Genomic DNA, 24,967 nt, shown 5'->3' with positions numbered 1-24,967 from the left:
TATGCCCAATCAAACTTTTTTTTTTACAGACAGCCACAAGAGGCAGCTGAAATGCGTAGCAAAACATGAATTGCTGGAGGAACTCAGTAGGTCAGGTAGCACCTGTGGAGGGAAATGGACAGTCAGTGTTTCAGATAGAGATCTTCATCTTTTTAGTTTTGTTTTTAGGTCCCACTTAGTGGATGCTAATGGAGTACTTTGGACTCTTAGCAATAAAGTTGCAGATTCTTCCTGTCCTCCAATAAGTGGATAGTTTTGATTGGAGAGACTCTTCTCTTCCTGGCAATCAATCTAAATACCAATTCACTGGTGCACTGTCCTGAATGCTTTGACAGTCTTTGAAATTCTCTTCTTCAAAGTATGATGAAAGAACAGTCTGGATATTTCTAAAGCAAAGGTAAACAGATACCTGAGAAGCAAGGGATGAAAAATCAACATGGATTAAACAGAATGCAGAATTGAGGTTTCAATCAGATCACCCATGATTTAACTGAATTTAACATTTGTCATCAGAAAAATGTTAGAGGCTGTTATTATAGATGTTTCAGCAGGGTGTGAAGAAAAAGTAATCAGGTAAAATCAATGTGATTTTTGAAAAAGAAACTACGTTTGACTAAACTATTGGATTTATTTGAAGAAGTAACGTGCTGTGGATAAAGGAGAATTGCTGGATGTATTATACAGTACTTAAATTTTCAGAAGACAATTGATTGGGTGCATTATCAAAGGTGACGGTGGAAAATAAAAGCTTGTGGTGTAAGATGAAATGTATTGGTGTGAACTGAACAGACATAAGTGGACCTTTTTTGGCTGATGAGATGTAATGTAGTATCTCACAGGGATCAATGCTGGGACTCATCATTTTACAATTTATATATATTTATCTGCCTTTTTATTATAAAAAGGAAACTGCAGAGTTCTGAGATGCAGAAGGATCTCAGTGCCTTGGTGAATGATTTGCCAAAAGCCGGAATGCTGTCCACAAAGTAACTCGGAAAGTAACGGAATATTATGGGTTATTTTGACAGGAATGGAAAAGTAGGCCTAGTTATGTAAGTTATTGGTGAGATAACATCAGGAGTATCGATCTCCAGAAACAGGTTACAAAATATGGAGAATGCCACAGGCATGACAGTTAATCTTTAGTAATTTCCTCTCCCGCTTTGATGGATCAAATTTTTCAAAATTTAATTATGGTATTTGGGCAGTGCTAGATAGCACAATATTTATTGTCCATTCCTAATTGCCCCGGTGCAGTGCTTCAATTGATGATATTCCCCACGTGGATCCAAGATGGCAATGACCTGCAACTTCCACTGAGTCATCGCTCAGAGTTAGTTGTCTTTTAATTGTTTAATTTTTAATCTTTTCCGGTTCGTAAAGATGGTTTTAGAGACAGAGAGGGCGAGTTAGGAATCAGGTTAGGGTTTTAGGGACAGGAATGGTGGCGGGGGGGCGGAGTTAGAGGTCAGGCCAGAGGCTAAGTCTATACTCCGCGTTCGAAGACCAGCGACACTGATGTGGGACATCCGTGGTCGGACGTCGGAAGTCAGACTGGCAGAGAGAGGACAGGAACTCCCCTAGATCAGTGAGTTGTCAGCAGATCCGGAGTTGGAGCTCCATGCGGGCAGGAGAAATGAGTTCTGGGTTCGTAAATCAGTGAGACTGCAACACTGAGTCTCGTGTTCGGGTTCCCACCATCAGCGATTCCGATTTCAAAGCCTGGTTTTCCATGATTGGTGTGTTCCAGAATCGATGCTGTGATCAAGGCCTGAGGACAACTGAGAAGTCTGGAGGTTGAGGCTCATTGGCTAGAGCTGAGTCTACGAATCTCTGAGTTCGCTGGGGAGGTCGAAGCCTGATGTCTGCAGGACCAAGCACATGTTTGCTGGAGGCTTGTCCTGGGGTTAAAGACCATGGATATATGTGGGTGCAAAGGAGGAACAGGACTTGTTTTTGCTGTAGCTAATTGCTACTTGTTATGTTCTGTGTTGCTCTGCTGTGTAAAGTGGGCATGCCTTGCAGGCACCAGAATGTGTGGTGACACTTGTGGGCTGCCCCCAGCATACCCTTCAGTGTGTTAGTTGTTAACACAAATAACACATTTCAATGTATGTTTTGATGCACACATGACAAATAAACTTGAATCATTAATCTTGAATGTGTAATTGAGGATAGAGTACCAGAACTTAGGTCCAAGTGGAAGGAACACAGATACATTTACAGTTAAAGATGGTAGGCATCTTGGTGAGGAACCCAGTAGTGGTGATGTTTCAATATATTTTTTGCCCTTGGTGGTAAAAGTCATGTATTTAGGCGATACAGTGGGAGTTAAGTGAGCAACTGGAGTGAATTGTGTAGTCAGCAGACCCTACAGGCACTGTAGAAGAGAAAATTGATATTTAGGGTAGATATTGGGTACCAACTTACTGGGCTGATTTTCTTGGATGGTGTCAAATCTCTTGAGAGTTGATGCAACCCTCATTTCAGGAAATGGAGAGAATCGCATCACATTCCTGGTTTGTGCCTTCTAGGTAGTAGAAAGGCATTGGGAATCTGGAGAACCAGTCATTCATGACAGGATGCCCAGTCTCTGACCTGTTCTTCTCATTACAGTATTTATATAGTGAGTCAAGCTGAGTGCCTATTCATTGATGAGTCCCAAGATATTGAAGGTTGGGATATTTGTTAATGAAGTGTCACTATCTTTCAAAGGTAGGTGGGTACAGCCTTTATTAGAGTCAGGCACTGCCTGGTACCTCTGTAGTAGAAAAGTTATTTTTCCACTTGTTGGCCTGTATCTAACTATTGCCTAGCTCTAGCTGCCAAAATCATCAGCTGTTCATTTGCTTAGGATTTGTAATGGAATTCAATATTATAGATTCATCTGTGAACACTCACACTTCTGACTGAATGCTAAAAGAAAATCATTGAATATTAAAGATAGCTGGGCCTAGGATACAGGTCTTAAAACCTCTTGCAGTAACACCCTGCTGCCAGAATCATCAATCTGCAACGAGCACATGTAACCATCTTCCTTTGTGTTAGGTATGGCTCCAAACATTGCAGCATTTTCTCTTTCATGTCTATTGACTTCAGTCTTACCAGGATATTTTGAAGACACTTGCAATCAAATACTCTCTTGATGTCAAGGGCAGTCATACTCATCTCACTGCTGGAATTCAGTCTGTGATGATATCCATACTGAGAGGTCTTGGCAAAACTCAACTGTCAATGACAGATTAGTTTTGTTGGAGATTGATTATATGGCACTTAACTAAATTGGATTTGCCCTTTTTGTCTGAACAGGACATACTTAGTCAATCTGGTGCTATCAGGGTGGAAATCTTCCATCCTCATCCAGTCTGGCCTAAACAGAACACCAGAGCTACCCATTGTGGCTATTTCTTAAGTGCACTCTGAAGTGGCCCATTAAGCCACTTAGCGCAACCACTGGCACTACATTCAATCAAAGAAAGAATAAAAGCATGTGGAACACCTGGCATTGACAGAGGCACAAAATTTGGACATAGCAAAGTCACTCTTACCTCTCAAAGACCAATCCTGTGTCCAAAACGCTGGAGGAACTCAGCAGGTCGGGCAGCACTCGTGGAAACAAACAGTCAACGTTTCAGCCCAAGACCCTTCGTCTGTTGACTGTTCCTTTCCATGGATGCTGCCTGACCTGCTAAGTTCCTCCAGCGTTTTGCGCGTGTTGCTTTGACCCCAGCATCTGCAGAATATTTTGTGTTTACAACCCTATGTCCCCAATGTGAGAGATGGAAACGGGCAAGGCTGACAATCAGGGCTCTGATGAAGCTGTATAGACCAATCCCCTGTACAGTGGATGCAATGGATTGCAGAGCACACTCCAAGCATACCATTGACTTCAGAGAATGATGGAGACAGGAGGTCACCGATGGCCTATTCTCCACTGGGAGCTAAGTGCCCAAGTAAGTAAAGTCACTCCCAACCCAGCTGAATGTGCAAGCTTGTCTAGACAAATATTCAGGGACTGGACTGGTGTCTAAACTGGAAGAGTTTTTTTTTTACAGATAGATCCACCAACAGCCTAGTGCATTGGTACATACAGAATCAAACGTTACAGACAGCAGGCCAAACTCCTCCACCACAATCCCCATCCCCATTCACAATGCACTAGATCTGGAGGCATAATGGTATTCAGACAGCCAAAACTACCTTTGTAGTTTCCAATGTTGCAGACTCTATGGAATCTCAAAGTCAAGGGATCCTCCTGCTGAACATCCACTGTCCTTCCCTAACTGATGAAGTAATGACAAGCACACTGACTAAACTTGAATGGAGTATATGGGTGAAGGTACCCAGCCAAGTACTTGCAATTCCTGTTGTAGTGATAACGCAGAACTATGGTGGTGGAAAAGTAAATGTTTTAGGGTGGTGATTGAGTGTCATACAAGCAGTACTTTTCTAGCAAGATGAAGGTACAGGGTTAAACATAAGTTTAGATGCCAAACTGGAATGGGTACATGCTATTAAGGAAAATCAGAAGAGACAGGTAATGGAACGGATCTTGTATTGCCATTTTATATTTATTCCAATCTTAGACCATAAGATATAGGAGCACAATTAGGCCATTCAGCCTATTGAGTATGAATCATTGTTCCATCATGGCTGATTCATTATCCCTCTCAGTTCCATTCTCCTGCATTCTCCCTGTAAGCATTGACGATAATCTTACATTCGTGCAGCAAGGAACGAGGAAATGGTCAGAGAAAGGACACTCATTAAGTTAGTTTGCAGGAATCAAAATGAAATCATTATTTTAAACTGAATATAGTTTTGTTTCTGTTTCATGCACCATAGCACCTTTTCTATGACAACCCGAATGGTTTCCATTTTCCTTCCAAATTTCATATTATTAACTGATTTAAATTTCACAGATCCCACTGTGAGATTTGAACTTGGGTCTCCGGAAACTTTGCCCAGACCTCTGATTTATGATCCCAGACAATTAATCAGTATGCACCACTGCACTTTTTAACTTTACAAGGTAACCTTATTTAACCTTATAACTTAATCAGATACATACAGCAGATAGTGTTGTTTTGTTTTAAAGCTAATAGTCATTAAGTCAGGTAGTTATGGATGTCTAATACATTAGAAATATATCACTGATGTCTCATAGGCCTGTTTTGACTTTGTGCCCTTTACATTAGTACACGTCTTCTTTAATAATCTAATAAGTAATTCTAAAGAATGGTTTTTATTTAGCCATTTGACTGGTGATTTTGCAAGCATGGAATTTTGGTTGAACTCACTGGCTAATTTATCCTGGACATTTCAAAAGTTTTGACACAGATTAACATACTTTATATTGAATAAATACTTTGTCTTTTACTACAGCTTTCATTTTAGGGGCCATTCAGAGATCTGATTAATTATTTTTTGGTCCTACATATTAAGGGACTGATAAAATATATAAAAATGTTATCATCATGTTCTTTTCTATTAAACTGTAGTCATATCAATCTATTCTCTTTTTAATACGCTAGGCTATTATAGGAAAAGAGCGAAGAATTGCTGCGCTGTTGGCAATTCTTTGTGTCCTCAATGCACACAGGACTTGTAAAAGAAGATGGAAGGATTGCAAATGTTATTCCTTTGTTCAAGAGAGATAATAGGGATAATCCTGGGAAATTTAGACCAGCAAGTCTTACATCAGTGGTGGGGAAACTATTGGAGGGGATTTTTAAAGGTAGGATTTATGGACATTTGTAGAAACAGACTCTGATTAGGGATAGACAGCATGATTTTGTGATGGACAGGCTGTGTCTTATGAGCTTGACTAACTTTTCGACAAAGTGAAAAAACAAATTGATGATGATAGAAGAGTGAATATGGTGCATATGGATTTTAGCAAAGCATTCAACAACATTCCCCCATGGCAGGCTCATTCAGAAAGTCAGAAGGAATGGGTTCAAGGGAAATTTGGCTGCTTAAGTTCAGAATTGGCTTGCCCAGAGAAGGCAGAAGGTAGTAGTTGATGAAGTGTATTCTGCAATGGAGGACCATGACTAATTATGTTCTGCAGAGGTCTGTTCTGGAACCCCTGCTCATTGTGATTTTTATAAATGATTTGGAAGATGAAGTGGGAGGATGGGTTCGTAAGGTTGCAGATGACACAAAGGTTGGTGGTGCTGTAGATAGTGTAGAAGTTTGTCATAAGTTACAATGGAACATGGATAGGATGCAGAGCTGGGCTGAGAAGTAGTAATGGAGTCCAGAGAAGTGTGAAGTGCTACACTATGAAAGGTCAATCTTGATGGCAATAGTCATTGAGGCAGCTTATCCTGGTCTTCTTGGGCACTGGTATAATTGTCGCCCTTTTGAAGCAGGTGGAGACCCCCAAATGCATCTGTGAGAGATTGAAGATATCTTTGAACACTCCCGCCAATTAGTAGGCACAGGTTTTCAGTTCCCTGCCAGATACACCATTGGGACCTGACACCTTGTGACAGTACACGCTCTTGAACCAAAGGGCCTGCATTGTTCCGTACTGGCCTATGTTTATTCCATAGGTAAGTGGAGGTGGTGGGGGTTTAGAGGGCTATGAGTCCAAAGCAGGAAATCGGGACTAGCTGGATGGGCAATGTCACCAGCTTCGATTCGTTAGGCCAAAATGTCTGTGCTGTAATGTTCAGTGACATCATTTCTTCTTCATATCAGGGATCCCCTTTATTTACCATAACTTTTCCATTCCGTTGCTGATAATTGCACTTTACATTCAACATCTTGCTCAGATTGCATGCTCTCAGCATTTATAACCACCAGATCTCTTACAATATAATGGTCCAATCAACACATTTTGATCTTTTTGTAAGGCCACCACTGAAGGTAAGTAAATCTTGTTTCATTCAGTTTCATTATATTTGTTTTTAAAAAAGCCATCACAACCTATCCTTAATGACACTAACATCATCTTTCAGCTACCTTAAAAAATTAATGACTATAAAATTAGTGCATTGCATAATTTCACATGAATTGGTTCAGCAACAAATTTAAGTGGTGCACAGAACAATTTTAACGTTTTTATGTGCCTGATCATTCTATGTAGCACTGGTGATTTGTTTACACATTTAAATGAAACAAACTGACTGTTAAGCCAAAGGATGCATTCTTTGATTTCTCCTTTGATAGAAATGCTTTTAAATTGCAATGGCTTTTGAAACAACTGAGCTACAGCACAATTACTGTACTGTTGGTGGCAGCAAGAATCCTCTAAAATGCACTTCACCCTTACAAAACTGCAGCAACTGTATTACAAACTGCATACATTGTATTGTTATTTCAGCCAGAGCGCTGCATAATTGAGAAGAGATGGGTCTAGTAGATACGCAAATCCAAAAACACCTTGTGCCTACATTTTTCTGGTTATTAAATGCTAAGGAAGGGACTGATCACTCAGTGAAGAAAATGAAAAGGAATGATTTTGACAACTTAAATCAGGATAACCTTTTAACTGCCGTGGTCATGGTTGACTGTTCTTTGACCTGAAGAAATTATGGAGGATTTCAATGATAGCAGTTAGAGACAGAGCGTTTCTGAACAGGGAACAATTATCACTGCCCAAACAATAAAAGGCAGCAGAATCCCTGCCCAGATCAGAGTGCTGATAGAAAATTGCTTCCCGTTTTTGAGTTAATAGACAGCAATAATTAAAAATTTTGAAAACAAAAATGTGAAAATAGGGCTAAAGTAACTAGCTGATCAACTTAAAAGTCAGAGATTTACAAACGTTTGTAGTTACTCATCAGCATGATTGCAGAAACTAAATGCAAGTTCAAGATCAACTGTCATTCAACCATACATGAATACCCATGAATACAGCCAAATGAAACAGTACCAATTATACTCTGGGGCCAAGGTGCAAAACAGCACCAACAGTCATTCACAGCACAAGGCACACATAGTGCATATAACACAGCAGTAAAGTACAGTCACACATAAAAAAAATATAGTCTAACTCCCTGAGTCCATGAAAGTTGCAGCAGTCTGCAGTCAAACAAAATACATTTTGTTTACTTCTTAGCGAACACTGGGGAGACAGGACCAACTCTGGCATGGATGCTGTGCCACCATGTCTCTGGCAATCCAGTGGAGTGTACTGGCTCCAGTACCTCTCTCCTGCCGGCATCTGCAAAGAGGCGACACCACGGTTTGAGGCCCAAGTCCTTGCTGAGACCAAGACTATGCAGTTCACTTGCTGTTTGCCAATAACACAGTGAATCAGAAATGCAGCATCCCACATCATCAATGTCCAGCAGGGTGTTGCGATCACAAGAAATGCGACTAATACAATCGCTCACTGTTAGACTGGTCACTGCCTTTGTGCACCAATGCCTCTCTGACACTGGCAGAAGCAGGAACTGAACCAAGTCCAGGTCCTTCAGTTTCTCTGCCAATGAACAGCTCACTGATGACGTAAACCTGCAGTATTTTAACTTCTTAATGACCCGTAGGGTCTAGTGATCATAACAAATATGCTTAAAAAAGACAATAACACCTTTGGTTGGCCCTGTAGATGCCATTGCATGGAAGCGTGCTGCCATCTCACTGGAAGCAGTTAATTCATTCACTTTTGATGGACTCATCATATTGATGATACATTTCTCACATGCTACATTAATGTCTGAATCAACAATTTAAGAATTGACCTTAGATTTCAGTCTTTAACTTTAAAGAGGCTTGGAAACCATTTATTCAACATTTTCATATGATGTAATTTGACCTTTTCCAAATCCTTTTTATTAACTTAAAATATACGAATAGAGGAGTGGAGTTGACAACATTATTGAATGTACTTGATTTAAGATATTGGTCTAGCCTTGTTTTGTTCGGTTTGCTTTCTTTTTGGGTTTAATATTTAGTTTTATTTTTTTCTGTTTTTTTGGGGGCATTTTCTTGCATTTTTTTTCTTTTTATTTCTTTTATCTCTATGATTAACTATATTAAGAGTCTGGAAGTCTATTACACCTGTATTATTTGAAGTCTTTTTTGTACATGTTTATCAACAATAAGATTATTCTAAACTCTCTGTATCAACATTGTTATTCTGTTTATAACTTTGGAAAATTAATAAAAAGATTTAAAAAGGAAAAGATTTCAGTCTTTGTTGTATTTCGATTACAAATCCACTGGAAAGATCTAAATATGTATGTGGTATCCCAGTAAACTACAACATCAAACAGTTTCCCTCCATCATGCTTATCACATACAAGTACTTGAACACAAAGGACAATTTTTCAAGTGCTTCTGTAAGCATAAACAATAACTTAGTTTTAAAGCATAATGCAATATTTTTCATCTTCGTCTTCAATATGTATCTCTTTTTTTCATCTTCATCTTCAATATTTACCTCTTTTTTAACTTGTATCTCTCATTTAGGTCCCAACATCCAGCTCACCTCAAAGCCATGGAGCCCTCTCCCCTACACCTATTTCTGCTATCCTACATTTCGCTAAAAACTAAACCAAGTTAATGACCTCTGCTCTGATCAGTTACTGTCACTGAAATATACAAGTACTGCCCACAGTAACTTTCATTTCCTTCCAGAATGTGTGGGGGTCATAGGCAGATTGGATTACACATTGGCTCTAGTTAGATTCATAAAGATATCCAGCATGGAAACATGTCCTGCAGCTCAACTCATCCATGCCTAGATGCTTAGCTGAATCAATACCATATTCCCCTAAACCCTTCCTATTTATGAACGTCCAAATATCTTTTAAACAATGTAAATATACCTGCCAACAACACTTTTCCTCGCTACATCGACGACTACATTGGCGCTGCTTCCTGCACGCATGCAGAACTTGTTGACTTTATTAACTTTGCCTCCAACTTTCACCCTGCCCTCAAGTTTACCTGGTCCATTTCCGACACCTCACTCCCCTTTCTAGATCTTTCTGTCTCTGTCTCTGGAGACAGCTTATCCACTGATGTCTACTATAAGCCTACTGACTCTCACAGCTATCTGGACTATTCCTCTTCTCACCCTGTCTCTTGCAAAAACACCATCCCCTTCTTGCAATTCCTCCATCTCCGCCGCATCTGCTCTCAGGATGAGGCTTTTCATTCTAGGACGAGGGAGATGTCTTCATTTTTTAAAGAAAGGGGCTTCCCTTCCTCCACTATCAACTCTGCTCTTAAACGCATCGCCCCCATTTCACGTACATCTGCTCTCACTCCATCCTCCCACCACCCCACTAGGAATAGGGTTCCCCTGGTCCTCACCTACCACCCCACCAGCCTCCGGGTCCAACATATTATTCTCCGTAACTTCCGCCACCTCCAACGGGATCCCACCACTAAGCACATCTTTCCCTGCCCCCCTCTCTCTGCATTCCGCAGGGATCGCTCCCTACACAACTCCCTTGTCCATTCGTCATTTCCCAGCTTGTGTCACTCAATCTAATCTCTCCTTATAACTCAAATCCAGGCAACCATCTCTGGCTTAATCACATCCTTCCTATTGCTCCAAGTGCAATCTAATTAACATTTTGTATGTAACATGATGTCCTAAATCTTCAACTCAAAGCCACAGTTGATGAAAGCAAGCATGCCATATGCCTTCATCATCACCTTGTTTAACCATGTTGTCTCTTTCTGAGGGCTATATGGCTGTCCTTCTAGGTCTATCTATTCAACTCCCCAGGGCCCTGCAATTCATTGTCTATGTGAGTAGACAGTTTTACAGTAATTTTGACAATTTAAGAGATGGCAAGAAATTTTAGGACAAAGGTTTTGGCTTGAAAATAGAGCGAATAGAAGAATATGCCTTTAGAAGAGAGATGAGAAAAAATTTCTTTAGCCAGAGGGTGGTGAATTTGTGGAATTCATTGCAACAGGTGGTTATGGAGGCCAATTCATTGGATATATTTTAAGCCGAGACAGTTAGATTCTTATTCACCTGTCAATGTTCGTGGGGAGAAGGTAGTAAAATGGAGTTGAGAGGATAAATAAAGCAGCCACGATGGAATGACAGAGCAGACTCAATTGACCAACTCGCCCAATCCTACTCCAGTCTCCTGGAGTATTATCTTTCTGAAGAGATGTTAAACCCATTTGCAGTGTCAAGTGAATATAGATCATTAAATATTTTTGCAGGAAAGCAGGAGGTTGCTTCAGTCTCACTCAATATCACTAAAAATGAATAATTTGGTCCTTACTGTAATACTGTTTACGGGAGTTTGTTATATACAAATTGGCCGCCATGTTTTCTACATTTAAATGGTGACTACTTGTCTAAGGTAGTTCATTAGCTCTTATACTCCTTGGGGCATGCAGGAAGGACAATGTGAGGCACCTGATAAATGCTAATTTTTCTTTCTACAGATTCTGCTTCACCGAGGATACAATAATTGATGGATCACCTTGGTTTGGACAAGTACTTAAATAAGAATAAAAGATCAAAAACTAAATAATTCCAATTCAATTTGTAATGGTTGCATTAGATGTTTTCAAGGTCTGCAGCAAAAGGAATTGAATGAACATAAAGAAACAAAGGCTAAAGTTTTAAAAAAAATTGTTTTACAAAAGTAGCCAATACCTTTGAGCTCTTCAACACTTTTGAAATCAAAACTACATTGTTAAAGCCAAAGGCAGCATCATACAGATCTCAGTATGGTCTGGCATCATGTCAATTTGGTTGAACATAGTTTTGGTTACAAGATTAATCTAACACCTTACAAATGTGCTATGTTACAATCAGTTACAAATAATTAGTTGAATGCTTTTTCAAAATGTTGGAGTTTTGCCAGACCATAGTCAGATTTCTTATGACACTCTTTTACAAGCTGTGAGCAAAGATAAAACATGACAATAATGTGCAGCATTGTGGGACTGCAATACAAAAAATTTGTATGTTTTAGATTAGTAGTTTTTGTCAGCATAAGACCATAAGACATAAGAGCAGAATTAGGCTATTTGGCCCATCAAGTCTGCTCTGCCATTTTATCATGGCTGATCCATTTTCCCTCTCAACCCCATTTTCCTGCCCTTTCTCTGTAACCTTACACACCCTGACTAATCAAGAACCTATCAACCTCCACTTTAAATACACCCAATTATCTGGCCTCCGAAGATGCCAGTGGGAATGAATTCAACAGATTGACCACCCTCTGCTAAAGATATTTCTCCTCATCTCCATTCTAAATGGATGTTGTTCTATTCCAAGGCTCTGGTTTCTGGTTTGAGACTCCCCCACTATCAGAAACACCCTCTCCACATCAACACTATCTATGTATTTCAACACGCAATAGATTTCAATGAGGTCTCCCCTCATTCTTTTAAATTACATTGAGTACAGGCCCTGAGCCATCAAACATTCTTCATATGATAACCCTTTCATTCATGTAATCATTCTCGTGAGCTTCCTTGGAACTCTCTCCAAAGTCAGCACATCCTTTCTAAGATAAGGGGCCCAAACTGCTCACAATACTCCACGTGAGGCCTCACCAGTGCCTATAAAGCCTCAATAATACATCTTGCGTTTATATTCTGGTCCTCATGAAATGAATGGTAATACAGGTGTCCCCCGCTTTTCGAACGTTTGCTTTACGAAACCTCACTGTACGAAAGACCTACATTAGTACCCTGTTTTCGCTAACAGAAGGTGTTTTCACTGTTACGAAAAAAAGCAGCGCGCGAAAAAAAAAACTTTTAAAAAGCAGCCGCTCTCCTTGGATTCGAAACTGCATTCTCGCTGACATTGCTTAAACACATGTCTGTGAGCAGCCATTAGCAAGATGAGTTCTAAGGTATCGGAAAAGCCTAAAAGAGCTCGTAAGGGTGTTACACATAGCGTAAAACTAGACATAATTAAGTGTTTTGATCGTGATGAACGAAGTAAGGACAAAGTGAGTTTGGCTTGTGGAAGTTGATGAAGATGATGTTGTAGAGGTTTTGGCATCCCATGACAAGAACTGATAGATGAACAGCTGATGCAATTGGAAGAGGAAAGGATAACAATTGAAACCGAATGAGTAATGATAAAGTACGACTTTAATTTTGAAAGGGTACGTAGGTTTAGGGCATCTTTGCAAGATGGTTTGAGTCCTTACAAAGAACTGTATGATAGAATAATGTGCGAGGCTCAGCAGACAAGCAAGCCTTCCACATCAGCCACAGCAGACGACGAACCTCGACCTTCGACAACTGAGCCGAACACACCATCATCAGTGTGCTCGGCGCTGTCCCAATTCCAGTAAGTGATACTACACTGTACATACATTATTTCTACTTGATATCGGCTGTGTATTTTTACGTGTTATCTGGTATGATTTGGCAGCTTCATAGCCTAAAGGTTACTAGAGAGAGTGTTTTTGCCAACAGCGCTTGCGTGAGATTTTCGCTACGGAGAACAGTGCAGGCAATCGTTGTAGAGTAGTATTTCTAATTTATAGAGGCTGTGTATTTATCATATCATTCCTGCTTTTCCTATATGTTACTGTTATTTTAGGTTTTATGTGTTATTTGGCATGATTTGATATGTTATTTTTGGGTCTGCGAATGCAAACAAATTTTTCCCATATAAATAAATGGTAATTGCTTCTTCACTTTACGACATTCCGGCTTACGAACCGTTTCATAGGAACGCTCTATCTTCGGATGGCAGGGGAAACTTGTATTGCATTTGCCTTCCTCATCATCAACTTAATCTTAAGGAAATCCTGTATGAGGACTCCCAAGTCCTCATTTTTGAATTTTTGAATTTTCTCTCCATTTAGAAAATATTCTATGCTCATATTTCTTCTACCAAAGTGCATGACCATACACTTCCTGACATTGTATTCAATCTGCCACCTCTTTCTATATTCTCCTTATCACTCTAAGTTCATCTGCAGCCTCCATGCTTATTCAACAATACCTGCCCCTCCACCTATCTTTGTATTGTCCACAAACTTGGCTATAAACCCATCAAAATCCATCATTTAAATCATTGACATATAACGTAAAAAGGAACAGTCCCAACACTGACCGGTGTGGAACAACACTAGTCACTGGCAGCCAACCAGAAAAGGATCCCATTATTCCCACTCTTTGCCTCCTGCCTATCAGCCAATCCACTATCCATGCTAATATCCTTCCTGTAATACCATGGGCACATATCTTGTTAAGCAGCCTCGTGTGTGGCAGCTTGTCAAAGGCCTTCTGAAAACCCAAGTACACAACATCCACTGACTCTCCTTTGTCTACCTTGTCTGTTATTTCCTCAAGGAATTCCAACAGATTTGTCAGGTACAATTTCCACTACAGGAAACCATTCTGACATTGGCCTATTTTATCATGTGCCTTCAAGTACCCTGAGACCGCATCCTTAACAATCAATTTCAACATCTTCCCAAGCACTGAGGTCAGGATAACAGGCCTATAATTTCCTTTCTTCTGCCTCCCTGCCTTCTTGAATAATGAAGTGACATTCAATTTTCCAGTCCTCCGAAACCATGCCAGAATCTAGTGATTCTTGAAAGCTTATAGCTAATGTCTCCACAATTTCTTCAGCTACCCCTTTCAGAACCCTGGGGTTTTGTCCATCAGGTCCAAGTGACTTATCCACCTTCAGACCCTTCAGCTTTCCAAGCACTTCTCCCTCGTAACAGCTACCGATTCACTTCTACCTCCAACACTCTTGAACTTCCAGCATACTGCTAGTGTCTTCCCCAGCAAAATCTTTATTCAGTTGTCTGCTGTTTCCTTGTCCACTATTGCTACCTCTACAACATCATTTTCCATGGTTCCAATATCTGCTCTTATCTCTCTTTTACTTTTTATATATCTGAAAAACTTTTTGGTATGCTCTTTGATATTATTGGCTAGAATACCTTCTATTATACATTCTCTCTTTACCTTTTATGCTGTCTTTGACTTCCCTTGTCAGTCACGGTTGTGTCATCCTGCCTTTAGAATGCTACTTCTTTTTTGGGATGTATCTATCCTGTGCCTTCCGAATTGCTCCCAGAAACTCCTGCCATTGTGGCCCGTGTGTCATCCTTGCTAGTGTCCCCTTCCAATACACTTTGGCCAGCTCCTCTCTCATGCTTCTGTAATTTGCTTTACTCCACTGTAATATTGATACAGTCAATTTATCTTCTCCCTCTCAAATTGTAGGGTGAATTCTATGATATTATGATCACTTTCCTAAGGATTCCTTTACCTTAAGCTCTCAAACTTGGTTCATTACACAATACCCAATCCAAAATAGCCTTTCCCCTTGTGGGCTCAACCACACAAAGCTCTAAAAAGCCATCTCGTAGGCATTCTACAAGTTCTCTCCCTCAGGATGCAGCACCCCACCTGATTTTCCCAAACCACCTCCATATTAAAATCCCCCATGACTATTGTAACATTGCCCTTTTAACAGGTCTTTTCTACCTCCAGCTGTAATTTGTAGCCCACATACTGGTTACTGTTCAGAAGCCTGCATATAACTCCCATCAGGGTTATTTTACCCTTGCAATTTCTTCACTCTATGGACAAGGATTTTACATCTTCTAATCCTATATCACCTCTTTCTCAGGATTTGATTTCATTTTTTAACAGAGCCTCTCCAACCCCTCTGCCTAATTGTCTGTCCTTTTGATACAAAGTGTATCCTTGGATGTTATGCTCCCGGCTACAGTATAGTCTTCTTTCAGCCACAACTAAATGACGCCCACAACATCATATCTGCCAATCTCTAACTGTGTTACAAGATCATTTACGGTACCTTACCCTGTATACTGTGTTACCAATATTGTAATATCATCAAATCCTCTGTAAAATTAACTTCTAGAATATTTAACATTTCATTGACATTGCAATGGGTAACCCTGCAAGTCTGCACCAAATTTGGGTATTCTGTAAGAATAGCATTAATAAAGGAACATAATTTCTCAAAGGACTTTGGTACTACAAGAGAAAAACACAATATCAAGTTATATTATTGCATAAAGAATGTTTGCATATTAGATTTGAAAAATTAGTATTGCCTACAAGCCATCTCAGTCCAGGATGTTTGACGTTTCGACTGAAAACCCCTGAGACATAGTCTTTTAGTTAGGTTCAAACAGAGAAAATAATTTTGCTATAAACTCATCACTGGTTTGTGGTATTAAATGCATTAAATAGTTGTATATGTGCATCTACTCCCCTTTTGAATTTGGTTCCACAGACTTACCTTACAAGGTTTGTATATCCTTGACTATAGAAGAAACGGACTTCAATGAAGTTTGTAAAATTTCCTAAGCAGCCTATCATGGTAGATACTAAGAAGGTACTTTCTCTGGCTGAATACAAATGAGAATACAGGTCGCAGTTCTGTTATAACATGCACTTCCATGACTTGAGTTGGTTAAAACATAATTAATAGATTAGAGAACACTATTTGTATTAAAATACACAACATGCAGGAGGAACTCAACAGATCAGGCAGCATCCATGGACATAACAAACAATTGACATTTTAGGCTGAGACCCTTCCTCAGGTCTACTAAGTATTATGCGGTATGTACTATGAGGCCACATTTGAATTAATGCAATCTCGATCGGAAAACTTGTTTAAATTTGTGCATTGAAGGCTTTTTCTGATATATCATAATTTTCAATAACATGACACTTCTTCGGAATATAATTATTGTGTTACATTCCTAAGAGATGCACTACATGAAGAAGTTAATTCATTTGGCCGTTCGTTATATGCTGTGTCATAACATGAAGTTACATTCTCAAAATAAGGGATTTGCCATTTGAGATAATGGTGTATTGTGTATGTAGGAGAATGCAGACACATCATCATTTGTATATGTTTAATATGCACACATATATGATGTAAGCACCACATATAGGGAGCTCCGAACTTTTAAGAGTTGTTCAAAGCTGCAAACTCTTGCATCCTCTAACAATTATTTTATGTGAAGCTTAATACTTCAGCAGTATCCAAGATATGTGTTAGGTACAACACAAGGACAGGAATGAAGAAAATAATCTTCTCTCATAGGGCTGTGAATCTTTATAATTCTTGACCCTAGAGCAGGGGTCCCCAACCTTTTTTGCACTGCGGACTGGTTTAATATTGACAATATTCTTGTGGACCAGCCGACTTGGGGGGCGGGGGGGGGTAGGGTTGCCAACGGACAAGAGTAGCCATTAAATACGCTGTGTTAACCCCGAGAAAGAATACCATGACTATGAAGCCTTGCGCAGGCACCAGTGCGCATGCGTGTACGTGCTGATTTTTTTCTACAAATCGTTCTTGGCAATTCTGTTTGGGAGGGGAGGGGGTGTTAATCACAACCGGAATATAGGTGATAAGTGGCTAATACACTCAATTTCGTTTCTAAAAGGGTTTATCTAATGAATTTAATATTAAACACACAACACACATTTTCCTCACATGAATATAGTGATAAGTCAATTATCAGGGGAGGACAGGGGGGTTTGAAGTAAGTGTTGAACGAACTTCCAGTAGAAGTGGTAGAGGCAGGTTCAATATTATCATTTAAAGAAAAATTGGATAGGTATATGGACAGGAAAAGAATGCAGGGTTACGGGCTGAGTGCAGGTCAGTGGGACTAGGTGAGAGTAGCGTTCGGCACGGACTAGTAGGGCAGAGATGGCCTGTTTCCGTGCTGTAATTGTTGTATGGTTATATAAGTCACTTATAAGTCAATAGCATCATAACATTTTAAGTAATGTTTGGATATTAAGCACATAGCACGTATTTTCCCCGTATGAACATATAAAATCATTGCAACACACCAATATCGCTGAATCAGTGGGAGCCCTGGGCTTGTTTCCCTGCAACAAGACGGTCCCATCGAGGAGTGATGGGAGACAGCGATAGTCGAAGGGGGTTCCTTATGTCCAGTCTATTCCGCAATTTAGTTTTCGTTGCATTCATTGCAGAGATATGTTGGAAATGGAAGCAACGTTTTCAGTACTTTCATGGCTATCTCAGGATATTTAGCCTTGACTTTGATCCAGAATGCCAGCAGAGATGTTGTGTCAAACATACTTCCAGCCCACCATCATTTGCAAGCTCGAGGAGTTAATTTTTTTCCCGCGCGGACATGGATGATGCGTGCGAAATTACCTCGCGTGCGTTCAAGCTCAACAGTGGGCGTGACAGGGAATGGGGAAAGGTGCAGCTGACTCATATCGCCAAATCATATCGTTTCCTCGCGGCCCGGTAGCACATGCTTTGCGGCCCGGTACCAGTCCGCGGCCTGGTGGTTGGGGACCGCTGTCCTAGAGGGCTGAAGCTGCTGAGTTATTTAATATATACAGGGCAAGATTGATAGATTTTTGGATGCTAAGTGAATCAAAGAAGATGGCAATGTTGCAGGAAGGCAAAGTTAAGGAAGCCATGAGAACCGTACCAGATAGCCACCTCCTCTTCATGCTCTTTTGTAATTGGTCAAAACCTAAAATTTGATTGGTATTTTAGTATACTTACTTCTTTAAAAATCTTTTACACAGAGCAAGTGATATCAACTAACTGAAATTTCACTTAGATTCAGCAAAAACGTCAAACATTCCTCCATAATTTCAAAAGGAGTTAATGTAGACATGGGTCCAGAATTTAGGTGGACACGTCTAAGTAGCATAAATGCAGGCCGTATTAATTAAAATCAATTTGCGTCTTCTTATGGAAGGTCTTTGACTGGAATAGTTCATTCTGTTTTTCCCTATGAAATGATCCATGACCACTGCATATATTCATCACCACCATAAAGAACAATTCTATTTCTATGCCTCATGAAAAGGATATGTCAAAAATTATTTCTGTATCAGGCCATAAGGGGTGAGAAGATACATGAACATATCCCTGAAACACTGCTGCATAACACATTGTTTATGTACACTACACAAAAAAATCTGAAAGTTGGTCCCTAACAGAGATTGGAGACATTCTATGTTGCTGGACCTGTACTAGCACCTCTATGGCAATTGCCGGAGATGCCACATCTTCCCTATTAGTTCCTCACTTACTCCTTTCAGGGCCCTAAAATATCTCCACACAAATCAATTTATTCCGGTGCTAAACTAACCTTGGATAACTGAATTCTGTCCTCAAGCATGCCTGCAAGCTTCCAGGAGGCATACTGCATTGCTGGAGCTGGACTAGCATCTCTGTACAGCTTCAGCAATACAGTATGTTTCTGCTCCCTATTTCACTCTTATTCTGATTGCTGTTGCAATGAAGCTGAATATCAACTGAAGGAACAAAACTTCCTACCCTCGGCACTTCAACAAATCAAAGAGTCAGCAGTTCTAGTGTTTATGTGTCATATTTTCAAGATGCACAGATTCTTTTACTTTTCCACCGGTAATTTCAGATAATTGTTTTTACCTATTTCCTGTCTTCTCCATACTTACATTTTGTACTCACTAAATTCATTACCATCCTCTTGCACTCTGCATTATCATACCCTTATCATTTAATGTTTGCTATCTTCGTATTGGTTTATTATTGTCACATATACAAAGATACAGTGAAAAGCTTGTCTTGCATACTGTTTATACAGGTCAAATAATTGTATAGTGCATTGAGCTAAAATAAGGGTAAAACAATAACAATACAAAATAAAGAGAAAAAGCCTCTGAAACGGTGTGGTGCATGTAAGTAATAAAATGCAAGAGCATAACGAAATTGATTGTGATTCTGAGAGTCCATCCTATCAAACAAGAGCCTGATAACGGTTGGACAGAAGCTGTCCTAGAGGCTGGTGGTACATGCTTTCAAGTTTTTATATCTTCTGCCCAGTGGGAGAGAGAAGAAGCAAATGTCCGGGGTGGTGGGGTCTGTGTTTGCTTTACTAGTGCAGTGAGAAGTATAAACCGAGATTGGTGAAAAATAGCATTGATATATTTCATGTTTATCCTTCTTATGCATCCTCTCTTTCTAGCCTTGTTTCCTCTGCATTTTTAAATCTTTATCTCTAACTTTTCCCAATCCTTATTAAAACTCATTGATCTGAAACATTAACTATGCTTTCCTCATCACGGCCTTTATTTGCTGGGCATTTCCAAGCTTTTCTGTTTTATTTCTGAATTCTAGTATCTGCAGTATTTTACTTTTGAATAAATACAAGTCAGTAACCAAATTCTCGACAATTTGCTGCTAAATTCATCAATTAATATTAACATTTCCATGAGGATTTTTAATGGATAAATCTGAAATATATCAATGCTGTTTTGCTCAATCTCCTTTAAAGAGGCTTCAGTGCTTTGCTATTAAAAAGGTTCTTCATAAATATCAGTTGTTATTATTATTGATATCTAAAGAATTATAGATGCTCACTGCTTGAGACATGAGAAGATGCATCTATAAGTATCCTACAGGAAGGATAGTAGGCCTCTATCTATATAAACACCATATCAAACCTGCTACTGTACCTCAGTAGGTTCTGTGCAGTGAATCTTTTGAGCAATCCACCAGACTAATTTGGCTAAGAGGTTTGGATTAAATTTGTTCATTTCCATACTGATAATCAATGGTTTCTTAGCTATTTTCCCAGGAAGTAACTACATTGTAACATGTCATACCTTGTGCCTCATTCTTTTACTTAATTATATTTTATTGTTAGCTAGACAAGGGTGATAATAACAATGGTTAACGTGATCTGTAATAAGCATGAAGGCACATACTTTGAGTCAATACTCAGCCTTATTTGGCACTGACATTAGTTCTCTTGACTCTCAATTTTCTGGTCACCGGAATTCATCATTTAAAAATCCAGAGTGCTTTACATTGATCTATACTTCTAATTCACCCACTTGCTTTCTTGTAGCGTGAGGACCTTCATATTGTATGCACAATTTGTTTACAAGGATCCTGTAAGATACAGTCATGTAATTAGTGCAGTTTTAACTTGATGTCATGCTTAACCTGTAATCTGAACCAGACAGGGCCAAACTTCTTTATTCATACACAGTAAATTCAAACTGAACCAATGTGAAATGTATAATTCAGAAGACGCATATGATTGGATTAAATGTAAGAAAATAATTACGGATGAGTAAGAGCCCCATTTGAAATTGTAAAATTACTCAGCAGCTCTTTCTGTTACTGACATTGCATTTGATTGAAGTGAAGGTGTGTGCATGGTCCAATTTATTCTTCATAACAAACCTTTTGTTGCTTCAATTTTTTAAAAAAGGGGATGAGCGAGCAAGATTCAATACAATATGGTAACCTGCAGAAAATCTGGCACTCTCTCGCACAGCTCATTGCATCCAGTCGCACACAATCTGCACTTTGTTATGATGCAGGCCTTTCTATTCATAAAGTTTAGGAGATTTACTGGAAGATATCAACATGCTCTGCCAGTGCCATCAATTGAACCCTGTTTTTTTGGCAGCAATTTGATAAAATATTTTGGCAATATCACAAAGCTACCTCATGATAGTTATACTGAAAATAATCTTAGAGATTTGATTAATGGATTCTAGGACTGCATCTGCAAATAGCACATCATTCCCCTGGATTTGTTTGAAGTGAGTTGGTAGCTAAAAGTAGCATTCTCTGGTAACCTTTACTGTCGTTGATGATTTCGGCAGTAGTTTTTTATGTCAGTGGTGGCACAATCATCCCACTACCCTTAATGTGCATTGAGAGTTTCTCACGCAGTGCTTCTCATCAATACCTTGTGATCTGCAGGGCCAGCAAATACTTCCTCATCCAATGCTGTCTCATCCTCCTTTCTTTTGTCCCATGCCGTCCTTCCTCCTCTACTAAAATAGCAATGAGGAATGGTCCTTGAGGATCTGATGATTATACCTACGAATCTCTGAATTAATTGGAGAGTGGAAAAATATTCCAATTTCTGAAATAACCTTAGTCCCTCAGAGCTCACTGTGTGAAAGTCCCACAGCAGATCTACATAAGAGGCATTCTGCAGATCACTTACAACTCCAGAAATTACTTCCTGTGGTAAACCATGTATATATGTTGTAACTCGGTTACCTGTCTGGACACACCTCTCTGCTGACTGCCCCTGTGGCTCCTCCCACAGAGTCCTGTATAAAGATGTTCGCTTTGCCCCTCCCCCTCAGTCCGGGGGCAGACACTCACTGTGGAGGTCGTATTGTACAGCAAATAAAAAGCTTTTCAGTATTTTACCAAACCTCAGTCTTTTGGAGTAATTGAAGGTGCTTCACTTCCCATGGGTCTTTAGACTATAACGTACTTTGGACAACAGAATATGCCCCTTTTAACTCATTATTTATTAGCTTTGTACTCAGCTGTTGAATGTCATGTATTCTGGACACTCCTAGACAAGCATTCTAACCTCTCCCAGCAGCCCTGTGCAATACACAGCAGGAATGTGCAACACACGTTGAATTCAACAAAAATCCATTTCAGGTTGCAGTCTAATAAATAATACTTAGCTCAAATTATGCTCACAAACCACTTGAAAATATATCTGCATTGTAGGCCATGATTTGTGACATAAAAAAGAAATTTCTTTGGATTTGCTACTGTCATAAACAAAGCAGGATCCCCATTATGAAGGAAATTCTTTGATTTCCATATCTTATTTCATGACTTCAGGGCACCCCAAATTATTTTGCATCTACTGTAGCACTTCTGAAGTGCAGTCATTGCTGTAATGTAGGAATGTTATTATGTGCTAAATATGTTTCCTGCCACACTTTTATCAAAGTTATGCTGACGGGGTGGGAGCAACTCCGAGGAAATTCTGGGCCATAAAATGCTACACAAATTATAAAAAGTGATTAAGCTTAGTGATCTGGCAGTGTTCTGTGTTTAAAAGTGTTTAACATTTTCCATTAAATGCCTCTCTGATAAGCCTAATTTGAGTTCATTTAGAGTTCATGAGACTCTCATGAAGAAACAGATTCACTTACATATATAGCTGTAATATATTTGAAGAACAAGTTAACGTCTTTTTCTTCAGTGTGTAAAGAAAGCACCAATGGGGATAAATTTGATAGCCCCTAGAAAAAGGCACAAGGATGGTAATGAGCAATTAACCCATGCCTGCTGACTGCAATGCTGGCAACACACCAATTTCATGCTGCCTGATCATTAGAATGGCTTCAATGTCCAGCCTGCACTAACTGTGCTGTTGATAATCTGAAAGCATCCTCAGGGGGCCAATATTGTTTGTTCAGCACCAATTAAACCTAGCTGAACCACTTAAAGGGAAGTGTACTATGGATGAAGCAGGTGCTGGCAGATGAACTACAAGGGATTCTGACCCAGGAAATTGTGAAGAAAAACACAAACGAAAGGCCATGAGCTGCAATAGGACTCTGCAGAAACTGACAGGTAGGAGAGATGTAGACTCATTTACAGAAAGCAGTGAGGACAGATAATCAGATGGTCAACAGAAGGAGTCAAGCACCAAGGTCCTAAGATCAATGCCAGATGCAAAATATGCTGCTTGTCGCAGCTATCTTTCATTGCATCATCACTCAGCTACCAAAAACACTTTAACATACAACACTTGTACCTTACAATCATATGTTTTAAATTAGAATCAGAACCAGATTTAGTATCACTGGCAGCTGTCATGAAATTTGTTGTTTTGCGGCAGCAATACATATTAATGAAAACTATAAATTACAATAAGAAACTTAAGTAAACAAAGCACATATAAAAAGTAGTGGAAAAAAGAGAGGGAAAAAGTAGTGAGGTAGTGTTCATTGGTTCATTATCCATTTGGAGGAGGTGGAGACAGACATCCCACCTCTCCCAGAAATTCTGGGAGTCTCCCGCATATGAATAGTGGCTCCCTGATGCCCGCAAATTATATACAATATCACAGAAATCAATTTTTTTGAGAGCGAGCGAGAGAGCGCGAGAGCGACCACGAGAGAGCACGCGAGAGAGAAAGCAAGCGACAGCAAGAGAGAGAAAGCGAGAGCGAGAGAGAAAGAAAGCAAGTGAGAGAGAGAGCGAGAGAGAACAAGAGAGAAAGCAAGCGAGAGCGCAGGAGAGAGAGCACGACAGCAAGCAAGCGAGAGCCAGAGTGCGCCATGGCAGAATGTTCCAAAAAATATAAAACGTACGTTGCCCCAGACTACACTAAAGTGTACCCCTGCCTAATAGGGGTCAAAATAATGACAGTGTTGCTCGCTGCACTGTTTTCAGCAGTGACTTTTCTATTGCCCACGGTGGGTTAAGACTGTAAAAGACATGTTGAGGTGAGTTTAACAGGTGTCATTCGTTCATTAGTATAGCTAACGTTATTTAAACTAGCTGGCTAGCTGCTAAGGAGCTACTCTATTGCAGACATTCCACCTCTCCTGGAAGTCTCCTGCAAATTGATGATGCTACTTCCCTGAAATGAGCTTTTGCAGGGTGGGATGTCTGTGAAGGGGAAGAAGCTGCTTCTGAAATGTTACATGTGTATCTTCAGTTCCAGTGTACTACAGTGTGTGTCTGTAGCTCCACCTTAATGGTAGCAATGAGAAGAGGTTACGTCCTGGGTGATGGGATTCCTTAATGATAGATGCAACCTTTTTGAGGTATCACCTTTTGAAGGTATCCTGGATGTTGGGGAGGCTCATGCCCATGATAGGGCAGGCAGAGTTTACAACTTTCTGCAGCTTTTTCTGATCCTGTGCAGTGGCCCTCCATACTAGATGGTGATGCAATGAGTTAGAATGCTCTCCACGGTACATGGGTAGAAATTTGCGAGTGTCATTGGTGACATGCAAATATTCTCAAACTCCTAATAAAATACAGCCGCTATCGTGTCTTCTTTGTAATTGTATCATTCGTTTAGTAGTTCTGAAAAACCTCACATTCACAATTCACAAGCTGCAGCACCTTCCAACCATGATGTTCACACAAACTAAACCCATTGGATGAAGCTCATGGGTACATTTTGTTTCCTCTTCCAGGACAAAGTGGCGCATCACTAGAGATGGGTGATAACTGGGCAAGGACAAGTGAGCCTGCATAAGTGTTTTT

General features: G+C 39.8%; 1 protein-coding gene across 7 annotated transcripts in view; it reads right to left on the bottom strand.

Annotated features, from left to right (window-relative positions):
* The window catches only part of nfia (nuclear factor I/A), a 580,788-nt gene that overhangs the window by 225,466 nt on the left and 330,355 nt on the right, over positions 1-24,967 (bottom strand). The gene's annotated exons all lie outside the window — the stretch shown is intronic.

This window comes from Mobula hypostoma, chromosome 12 (genome assembly GCF_963921235.1).
Source record: "Mobula hypostoma chromosome 12, sMobHyp1.1, whole genome shotgun sequence".
NCBI classification, from domain to species: Eukaryota; Metazoa; Chordata; class Chondrichthyes; order Myliobatiformes; family Myliobatidae; genus Mobula; species Mobula hypostoma.
This window is presented reverse-complemented; position numbering and strand designations above follow the sequence as displayed.